The sequence below is a fragment of the Nilaparvata lugens genome, chromosome 10 (assembly GCF_014356525.2).
Source record: "Nilaparvata lugens isolate BPH chromosome 10, ASM1435652v1, whole genome shotgun sequence".
Taxonomy (NCBI): domain Eukaryota; kingdom Metazoa; phylum Arthropoda; class Insecta; order Hemiptera; family Delphacidae; genus Nilaparvata; species Nilaparvata lugens.
In genome coordinates, this window is record NC_052513.1 from 35722214 (window position 1) to 35734811 (window position 12598).

A 12598-nucleotide genomic window follows, 5' to 3' on the forward strand; every position below is an offset into this window, starting at 1 on the left:
TTGAGAAGTTGATATTGTGGTAATTATTCATATTGAATAAAAATACTTGGAAATTGTCAAAAACCACAGATTTATCGATAATCAGAAAGACCGGTTTTGGTTGTTACACCATTTTCAATCTCTGATAAAATAAAACTGGTTTATTTTATCTGAGATTGACAATGGTGTAACAACCGAAACCAGTCTTTCTGACTATCAATAAATCTGTAGTTTTTGACAATTTCTTAGTATTTTTATTTAATATTTTTTACGACTTAATGCCGTTTGCACACGAAATGAAATTTAATTTTAAACTGGATTAAATCCATATTAGGTCTTGTTCGTTATAATGTTGCTTATTTCAAGTGTAATCCACCAGTTGATTGAATTCGGTTTACGCTTTGAGTGTGCAAACGACCCTTAGGGTCGCTTTCTCCAAAGTTTACTCCAAACTATTAAACCCATTTAGGGTCGTTTGCACAGGCAAAGCGTAAATAAAATTTAATCAGTTGGTGGCTTCCACTTGAAATAAGCAACATTATAACGAACGAGACCTAATACGGATTCAATCCAGTTGAAAATTAAATTAAGTTTAAATTGGCACTGTGTAAACGGAACTTAATCAACTTATGGTCGCATTTATGTGTTTCAATTGAGTTAGCTGATGGTTTAAACTAGAAATTTAGTTGAATATTTCTGAAGAAAACTAAAGCCAGTTACACACATAGATTTTTGGAGGTTCGATTTTTTGTCGTCTTCTACCAGATTGTACGGAGCTTGGCAAAAACATTAGTATATAATATGTTTGCCACTAATAGAATTTATAAGGACGGTAAAAAGTTGTTCGTCTAAAAATCGATGTATTTGTAACTAGACTAAGCTGCATAGTTTTTTGGTTTGTAATACGATATAATAATGTAGATTTCAAGTAAAATCTTTTCCTCAAGCTGTGGAGAGCTTTCGGACAAACTCGACTGAGTCAAATTCATCAAAAAGTGTTTAAATTGATTCATTAACTAGTAGGACGTAATGAGAAGTGGCAATGAAGAACATTGTGAGTAGATTGAAAACTTTCCTGTTGAGAGGAGCTTTCATTTCCTCCACTACGATAATTATTCAAATGAAATAAAAGTCATAAAGCTTCATTCATATCGAATACCTCATAAATTTGTTGATAATTATTATTAAATGAAAATCCCAATTAAACGCTGTAAATCACCCCGACGAAGACTTCAAATATTGACAACAGGGTAAACAGCTAGATGGAAATTCGATGAGCGCTACTATACATCCATTGAACAACGCTTGATTCAATCATGAGCGCTCATCGAATTTCCATCTAGCTGTTTACCCTGTTGTCAATATTTGCAGTAGCAGAAGTCTTCGGGGTGATTTACAGCGTTTAATTGGGATTTTCGTTAATTCATTAACTAGCATTTAAACAAATGCAACTTCCAATTTATCTACATCTGTAATTTGTTGATACATTTCCAGTTTCAATATTAACAAAATTTGTAGACGTGTGATAATCTCTTCAATCATTCGCGTACAATTACGGCATGTGGCCGGCCAGGTTAGCCGAGGCAACTAAGGCGTTGTGCACCCTACAGTTTGCTAGCGCTACCTGGTCTTGGGTTCAAACCATCCTGGGTCCTGATCATCTCATCAAATCACCCTCTTGTTCTCCATTACACACACAAAAGCTCATGTAGGCATCATCCGCAATATAAAAAATCCATTACCCATTCACAAGCAAAAGTGTATGTGAGCATCATCCGTATTAGATAAATATAATTTGAAGACAAAGAAAAGAAAACAGTATCTTAATCAATGTATTATGAGAATCTAGTATGAAAATAGAGTTGGTAAAATATCAAAGTTTTTAATCAATATTTCAGAAAAGTGTTGAATCCATTTAGTCATCTTTTGGAATTAATCACGCTTAAAATTCAACCGGCTTTTGTGAGAAGGCCTTTTTGATAAGACGGCTTCTCTGATTGATTGTCGTGGAATTAATCACGGTTAAAATTTAACCGGCTTTTGTGTGACCGGCACTTAGTATTAGTAGATTTATTTATTTGAATGGTAAATTCAAAATAGAAGTTAACAACTTGAGAAAGCATGCCTTCTTCAGAACGACTTGGTATTGTCAAAATGATTAATTTATTGAAACAATTTGAGATACTAGTTTCGGTTGCTACACCATTATCAATCTCTAGTAAACTTCAGATGTTTGTATGATACTTAGAACATTATTTATTTATAGATTGGATGATTAATATCAGTATAAAGGTACGTACAGACTTTTGCGCCTTACATGATACTCACAACATTATTTATTCATACATTGGATTATTAATATCAGTATAAATAAATGAATAGATAAATAAAGGTGCATAGAGACTTCTGCGCTAAAATGCGCATTTTACTTTTTTCAGCTGATGTTATGCTTATTATATCTGTATCTGTAGAGAAACAGTATGTTACAGATATACTCAGCTGATGAAGAGCAAAATGCGCGTGCTTGTGGCGCAGAAGTCTGTACGCAGCTTAATTAGACTAACAAATGTTTGTGGGGGAGAATTTAGGGTAGTAGTTATGTGGTTCTGAGTATGGAATATTATAATTATTTATCAATAAAAACTGCTACATTCGTGAGGAGTTGTCTGGAGTGCCTAGAGTCAATGATTTAGGCTAGACACACACCAGTTAGACAATACAAGACATGATCAGACACATTCAGACACAATACTTCACATAGTTGCTTATGAAGACATGTCTAATTCAGGTGCATTTCAATTCTACTTTTTGAAATTTAAATTGTAATTTATTCACAACACTGACATGTTTTACAAATATTTTTACAATGCAATTATTATAAAGAAACAGTATCATGATGGAAAAAAAGAGAAGAACTTCAGTAGCAGTTAACAGCTGTGGTTGAAGTTCTACACTATTGTTATTGTACATAATAGTATGAACGAGACAGTCACTTGATTTTGATAACTACTAAAAAAAGAATAAGTCTTTGCCAATTTCACACAAACAGAATTAGAGCAATAGTAAAAAACAAAAAATAAATAATAATAAAACCTAAAAAACAAATAAAATATAATTTCCTGAAGTACCTAAACATAAAAAGAATAAATAAAAAAATGAATAAATAAACCTCTATCACCAGTCAAATTTTTAACAATTGAGTCTAAATCCAGTCAAATTGAGCATCAGTAAAGTAACAAATAAAGGCAAAAGTTAAATTTAGTACAAAATTGTTTAAAATACTACAAGGAAATACTGAAGGAAAAATAATATTAATTCAATAAAACCGATTTACGCGGGAAAAAATGAAGAAAGACTAAGTAAAATCAAAAACAGTGAAAAGCGTCTTGAAAAGATAATTGCAATGACTAATCAGTGTGTGTTGCGTCATAAGCAACTATGTGAAGTATTGTGACTGAACGTGTCTGATCATGTCTTGTCTTGTCTTGACTAACTGGTGTGTGCCTAGCCTAAGACAGACTGCAAATTAGCTATTTTCATCAAACAATAGTTCGTCAATTTGAAATTCTGATTTCAAAATGTCAATACACTACTTATGGTTGAGTTATTCACTTTAATACTGTCAGCATTAATTATGAAAATAGCATCAACTGCTGGCTGTTTGAAATGAATATCACTGAAGAAATACCACTACTTTCTATAGTGGGATCCAATTTATAATGGCAGTATTTGGTTAACATTGGTGTTGCCATCCTTGTCTGTCATTCAACAAAGCAGGTAGCACTATGATTTTCTAGCTCTGTTCTGGTTTTAACAATTTTGAAATATAATTAAGGCAGAGAATCGGCAACGCCGTTCTCCTATCGTTATCTACTGCCATTATAACGTGGACCTCACTAAAGGCAAAGAATGTGTATGTGAGTTACGTCTAGTGTATTGGTATCTTGAAGTCAGCTTTCAAAGTTGACGATCTTTATGAAATATTTCAACGTGATACAATAATTAATTGTTATAAAATTAGAAGGGCTCAGAGAAATAATACACAGTCACAAAAAACAAATTTTACAGGAGAACGTTTTTGAAGGAAATGCTACATGGACTCTGTTAATTTTTCCTCTGACCTTGTTCGTTATTACATGTCAAGCCATGGACTTTGTTCGTTACTACTCTGTATGTTTCTTCTTCTGCTTATATCTAGGACTATGTTCAATATATCTCTGTAAGATTTTGCATGTCAATAGTACAGCATGATAGCCACCTGTTGCAATGAAAATCTCAATTTTGAAAATTTTGGACTATCTGCGTTATTCCTCTGAGCCCTTCTTCATTATAACAATAATTAGGTTATTGACAATTATTTAGTGATTCATGAGAAATAAATAATTGATATCAATAATTTATTTTATATTTTTCGAAATTCATGACTTGAGAATAGTGTAAAGAATTGAATCGAAATGCTTGCTGAGTCAATTTGTATTGAGTCAAGAACGATTTGAGTCATTGACTCAATGATAGAGTATTTTTTGGCAACTTTAATTAAACTATAATGTAACCATACTCTATCAGACAGAATGAGGATTTGAAAATCAACCCGATTTTTCAAACTTTTATTTCGACTATACTCTGAATTGAGATTTGAAAAACTTCCGTGTTACCAAATTATGCGAATTTAAATATTTTCATGAAAGCCCATGTGACTGGATATATTCAAATTGGCAACTCTGTTTCGACTGTGTTGTCAAATTAAATACATCCTGTCATCTAGTGGGCTTGTATGAAAAGATTGAAATTTCGCTCAATTTGGCAACACTGATAATTTGTCCATGTCTCAACTTGTTTTATACAGACTATACGATCGAATTCAATTGTACCGGGCAATCAAAAAGTCTCTCCGCAGTACCTGCGTTCTTTTTTAGCTGAAGATTGTGTTCTGTTTAGAAACCAGTTCGACAAGTTACTTCCACTTTTTTCCCCCTCTACTGTAATGAATGTTCACGTAAGTTTAATAGATTAACACCTTGCTATTGTTATAAATACTTATTTTTGAGTTATGGAGTTTTTTTTAGTATATAGTTCACTGCGGAGGGACTTCTTGATCACTCTGTATTACAATAGTAGTACAAAATAGAATTCACTCATTTAATAACTCAACTGTTGAAAAGTATTTTGTTATCTCCCTTGAAGTCTATAATATTGATTGTTGATGTTATCGAATTTAAAAAAATTATCTCACCTTTTAAATGAATCAAAATTATCACCTTTAAAATTCGTCAATTTTAACCAAATAACTTTGAAGTTTCCATGAAATCTCATGATAACCTCTTTGATTATACTTCATGTAAATATCTTATAACGTTCCTATATTTATCCAATATTATAATTTTAGTTATTGTAAAATCTATACAGAACTATTGAAGGTTGCTTGAAATTAATTTTATTCTATTATATTGTAGACTAATAATATTGTTATGCTATTATTAAGTTTTAGATTTCTAGTTGTTCTAATGTGATCCGCCTCCTTAGATGGATATAATTTATATTTAGATGTAATTTAGATTTATTGTTGATTAATTTTTACTGAACTATGTATAATTTATATAATTTTGTAAGATTTCACACTAATTTATCAATAATTCATTAGTAAAATGTCAAAGCCGTTTCCGACCACCGTAGAATTTAAGGCTGTTTTTCAGACCGCCGTAGCGTAGCTTGAACGTCGTTTTCGGGCGATGTAGCATGTATACCAGCTTACCAAGAAATATATGAGTTGACATTATACTGTCTTTATTGAGACCAAGATATTTAATGTCAGAGAGTGTTTACATTTTTTTGGGCCCTTCTGTATTTCTCATGCTATATACTAGGTATGATTTTTGGAAAAGTTCAGTAACTAAATATTAATTCTCCAACTAAAACAGGATACAAATCTAGCTTACCTTTATTGCAGTATTATTATAGCCATAACATTTGTAATCATAATCATTAACATTACCACTATCAAATCAAGTTATCACATACACAACTCATTCAACTATTTTAGCTAGAAGTAGATTATTAATCAACACAGTGCTGTTAGCTAGTCTCAAATGTAGATTGAATAGTAGATGATATATTTTGAAATTGTAGAGGAAAACATAAATAAAATGCTTTGAATGAAACAATAATTGGACCATCCAATCAAGTGGCTATATTGATAAACTGGAATCAGTATCTTCCATACAATATAAGTGCTACAGTACGGTTTGTTTTATAGACGGTTTTTGAAACGTTTAGAATGACAGGTCACTGTCTACGTTTGCTAACTATAACTCTAGTCTTCAAGCTAGATTGTATTAGTGCCTGGTAACGGTTTAAAGTTACTTTTTTGAAATTAGAGGGACTATCTAACACATAAATTCAAATTATATTTGATAGAAGAAAGTTTGTAGTTTCTGAAATAGAGTTGTTCCAAATAAGAAACTTTTAATCCATGATTATACAAACTATCTCTCATATTTGTTTAAAAAAGCTATTGCAAAGAGATTTACCGATTTCAAAAATCTAAAATGATTGAGATAATTATTTGATAATCCAAGTAATATCCAAATTTTCAATAATTAGGTCACAGTTTTAAATGTAAAAACAACATCAAGAATAATATTTAAAACTTGGAAGATCCAAATGTCATATATTTATATAATCTGAAAACCATTACTTCTGGATCTTCAGTTAAATTTAACTCCTGTCATCTTGGGAATTAATTGAAACTAAATTTTGAAAATTAAACTTGGAAAATAAGTAAAACTTGTTGTATCAAATTAAGATAACAAAACAAATTAATATTATTATTATTATTATAGACGACAATATAATGTGACTGGTTTTGTAGAGCCTTACAATTTATATTGAAAGAAGTTAACCTGTTGAAGAAGTTGTTGAAACACAAAACAATAAAATAAATAGTTTTGAACTGACAGCATTTAGATGAATGATGCTTACAATGATGCATAAGGAATGCTGAAAGAAGTTAAGAGTGTATCTCTCTATAGAAATAGACTAGCCGTGAACAGAAAGCACCAATTATCACACTAAATTTAATAGAATTAACAATGTAATGATTAGAGTAGCTGATACTATTGCCTTGAATTTTCACAGCATGAAAATAGGATATAGTATAAATTCTAATATTAAGGTAGCTTCACAATAGATCGAAGAATCAAATGTACTCTAAAATTCAGTAATTAAATTTATCATTATTGATAATAAGGATCATAATGAAGTTAGCACAAAATGATCTGAAAACCTGATTTTTCAAACCAGGATGATTACAGTTAATTTTTCATTGAAAATTATGGAAAAGTGGCATTTTGCTTCTAATATGATATTTTGTAAATTAATTCGGTTTCTAGTACAATATTTGAGGAAAATTTTCAAATTTCCTACATACATTTTAACGATCTGATGTAGAAAATGTAATATTTTTAATTATTTCGTAAAAATCTTTCCACCTTCTACGTTCAAAAATATCCTATTTCTCTAAAAATCAAAGGTCATTGCAAAATTATTATTTTGTTGAATAGGTTAGCAATAACTAAAATCGTATGAACACATTATCACTACTATTGTATAACTATAACTATAACCCTAGTCATAACTATTATTTATTAAACACCAAGCCAAACATCACATTTTATAAGTGCTATTAACGTATACTGTACCTATAGTGAGGTCCACGTTATAATGGCAGTGGATAAAGATAGAAGAATAGCGATGCCGATTCTCTGCATTAATTAATTATATTTCTACACTGACAAAAACATAATTGGCATCGTTGTGGACCTAGAAAAGGATAGTACCACCGACTTTGTCGAATGATAGACAAGGATAACATTACCACTATCAAATCAAGTTATCACATACACAACTCATTCAACTATTTTAGCTAGAAATAGATTATTAATCAACACAGTGCTGTTAGCTAGTCTCAAATGTAGATTGAATAGTAGATGATATATTTTGAAATTGTAGAGGAAAGCATGAATAAAATGCTTTGAATTAAACAATAATTGGACCATCCAATCAAGTGGCTATATTGATAAACTGGAACCAGTATCTTCCATACAATATAAGTGCTACGGTTTGTTTTATAGACGGTTTTTGAAACGTTTAGAATGACAGGTCACTGTCTACGTTTGCTAACTATAACTCTAGTCTTCAAGCTAGATTGTATTAGTGCCTGGTAACGGTTTAAAGTTACTTTTTTGAAATTAGAGGGACTATCTAACACATAAATTCAAATTATATTTGATAGAAGAAAGTTTGTAGTTTCTGAAATAGAGTTGTTCCAAATGAGAAACTTTTAATCCATGATAATACAAACTATCTCCCATATTTGTTTAAAAAAGCTATTGCGAAGAGATTTACCGACTTCAAAAATCTAAAATGATTGAGATAATTTGATAATCCAAGTAATATCCAAAGTTTCAATAATTATGTCACAGTTTTAAATGTAAAAACAACATCAAGAATAATATTTAAAACTTGGAAGATCTAAATGTCATTTATACTCAGTGTATAAAACCATTTTTCTGGATCTTCATTTAAATTTATCTCCTGCGTCTTCTTGGGAATTAATTGAAACTAAATGTTGAAAAATAAATAAAACTTGTTGAGTCAAATTAAGATTGGAAAATCAATTCAACTTGTTAAATCAAATTAAGATAACAAAATAAATTAATATTTTTATTATTATAGACGACAATATAATGTGACTGGTTTTGTAGAGCCTTTCAATTTATATTGAAAGAAGTTAACCTGTTGAAGATGTTGTTGAAACACAAAACAATAAAATAAATAGTTTTGAACTGACAGCATTTAAATGAATGGTAAGCAATGATGCTATCATAAGGAGTGCTGGTAGTTATATAAGAGTGCATCTCTCTATAGAAATAGACTAGCCGTGAACAGAAAGCACCAATTATCACAATAAATTTAATAGAATTAACAATGTAATGATTAGAGTAGCTGATACTATTGCCTTGAATTTTCACAGCATGAAAATAGGATATAGTATAAATTCTAATATTAAGGTAGCTTCACAATAAATCGAAGAATCAAATGTACTCTAAAATTCAGTAATTAAATCTATCATTATTGATAATAAGGATCATAATGAAGTTAGCACAAAATGATCTGAAAACCTGATTTTTCAAACCAGGATGATTACAGTTAATTTTTCATTGAAAATTATGTAAAAGTGGCATTTTGCTTCTAATATGATATTTTGTAAATTAATTCGGTTTCTAGTACAATATTTGAGGAAAATTTTCAAATTTCCTACATACATTTTAACGATCTGATGTAGAAAATGTAATATTTTTAATTATTTCGTAAAAATCTTTCCACCTTCTACGTTCAAAAATATCCTATTTCTCAAAAAATCAAAGTTCATTGCAAAATTATTATTTTGTTGAATAGGTTAGCAATAACTAAAATCGTATGAACACATTATCACTACTATTGTATAACTATAACTATAACCCTAGTCATAACTATTATTTATTAAACACCAAGCCAAACATCACATTTTATAAGTGCTATTAACGTATACTGTACCTATAGTGAGGTCCACGTTATAATGGCAGTGGATAAAGATAGAAGAATAGCGATGCCGATTCTCTGCATTAATTAATTATATTTCTACACTGACAAAAACATAATTGGCATCGTTGTGGACCTAGAAAAGGATAGTACCACCGACTTTGTCGAATGATAGACAAGGATAGCATAACCAAAGTTGATCAAATACTGTCATTATAACGTGGACCTCACTATAGTAATTGTTTCATCGAACTTGGGTAACGGTGTTAAGTTTTCAAATAATATTGGTAGTTGATGTGAATTTTGTATTTTATATTTTTTAGAATATGCTGCGACTAACTTGTTGATTACAAATTATATGCATATTTTAATCTATGTACTTACGTATTAATTAGTAAATAATTATTTGTTGTACTATTTGTGGAAACAAACATATTAAATGAATATCATTAGATATTTTATTTCACTAAGCATGTCCTTGTCATCTGAATTAAATAGAACGTAAAGCGTAAATTGAGATGCAACTGGAGCAGTTACAAGTAATATTTTAATCAAATTTTAATTCATTCAGAATTTATCAATAATTGTCTCTAACAATTAATTTTAGATATGGCTCGGTTGCACAAAAGCTTGTTGAATTTTAATCATGATTCAATGCCACGAGAACCAATCAAAGAAGACTTTTTTTGAAAAGGATTGTCCGATTGCTTCAAGTGGAATTTATTCATTTAACTTCACCACAAACTTAACAGGCTTTTGTGCAACTCGGACTTTGACTTTTAAGCCAAGGTCTTCCTCTACATGCATCCAATCACTGATATTTTTGAGGTGTTGGTAAGGGGTTGATATTACTTCTCTCCTCCAAGACAATTTTTTCTATTAGATTCTATTCTCACTTTAGGACATTGACCATTCAGAGATATTTGTTCTATTTTTGGTTTTGAAATGTCTTAATTTTAACATCTACTTTGTAAACATGTTTAACACTAAATTGACTATGTATAACACTATCGAAATTTGGGAGAGGAATAGCACAAGGTTACCTTATTTTTCCTCTCCTAATCGTTTTGATGATGTACTTATGAATGAATGAATCCTATTATATTAAGCGAGCAATTTCTGTATTTATATAAAATATCTGGTTATTTATGTTTAACGGATCTCAAAAACGGCTAACGATTTTCACGAAATTTGTAACATAGTAGGTTTATGATATAAAGATTCGATTGCTCTAGGTCTCATCCTTGGGAAAACTCGCTGAACGACATTAAAAGGATGATTCATCCTTGGCTGAAACAGCTGTGGATAGTAAAAAAGTGAGTATGTGAAAAATCAAAATATCGCATCCCCGAAATTCATAAGATGATGTATAGCCAACTGTGAAATATAAACACGATCATTTGAGAGAATTGTGTTCTGTTTATCAATGAATAAAAATAACGAGCGAAGCTCGGTGTCCCGATATTAAAGAATAAAGAGAGAGAAGTAATGATAATGCGAGAGTTAAGCTGTGTTTACACCAAAGTTATCAACATAATGTTAATAATTTAATCCTTATAGATTCTATTAGATTGAACATATCTCATCATACACACAATCATGATGAACATATGTGTTTGTCAAGTTCCGTTCAATCTAATAGAATAATCTATAAGCTGTAATTTACATAAGCTGTGTTTACACCAAAGTTATCAACATAATGTTAATAATTTAATCCTTATAGATTCTATTAGATTGAACATATCTCATCATACACACAATCATGATGAACATATGTGTTTGTCAAGTTCTGTTCAATCTAATAGAATAATCTATAAGGATAATGTTATTAACATTTTGTTAATAACTTTGGTGTAAAAACAGCTTTAGAATGCTTTTCCAACTTCTCCCTGGTCACTTCATCGTTCGAGGGCAAGCAAGGCTAATAGATTAATCTATCCACCGTTATTTATCTGAGGGGTCAGGGACAAAAAACTATTCTTGCAGCTCCTATAGTGAGAATCACGTTTAAATTCAGCATCTGATGAACATTGGTTTGCTATCCTTGTTCATCATTAGACAGAGCAGATACTTCTATTCTTTTATAGGTACCTTGCCACCGTTGCCAAATAGTTTGTTGACTATAAAGAAATATAATGAACTAAAATATTCATTTCAGCTATGAAAATGTATCATTAAATTATATATATATATATATATATATATATATAATATATATATATATATATATATTATATATATATATATAATAGAAAATATATTTGAGACCGAGTTGATCATGATATATTTATATCAACAATTATTGGTTATTTATGCTCAACGGATAATATTATATTAAAGAATAAAGAGAGAGAAGTAATGATAATGCGAGAGTTAAGCTTTGTTCACACCAAAGTTATCAACATAATGTTAATAATTTAATCCTTTTTACCATTTAATTAATCCATTCTATACCGGAATTAGGCTACTTGAATCACAGTTCTCTACTATAAATGGCAGTATAGTGACAGGAAATTAAAAACTCTGTTGTCCTATATTCTCACTACAGTACCGTACCCGAAAACGTAAATCCCAATCTTATCAGATTCTTATTATTACAAAGTGTTGTCCTAGAAAAAACTTATACGATTTATTCTATGCTATAATATAAAATTATTTTTAAAGTTTAGTTTTGGAAGTATTGAATTTCAATCAACTTTTATGACGTAGAATTTAGATCTGTTTTAGTGCTATTGCAGTGTGACTTCAGATAGCTTTCATTAGATTTTGATGAAGTAGTAATCAAAATTTTATTGTGAGGTATCATAAATCACAAAAATAATTGAAAAATCTTTCCGAAATTTTAAAAATAATATATCAGTAAAATATTGAATAGTTATGTTATTTATTCAAGTTAAAATTAAATTCAAGAGAAATTAAATAGAATTAAATCTCTATGGTTAAAGTCATTATCCAAGAGGCATTAACTATCGATGTATCGATATCGACTTTCTACGATTCTACTAGTCGACTATCGAGAATTTATCGAGTCGATTAGCGA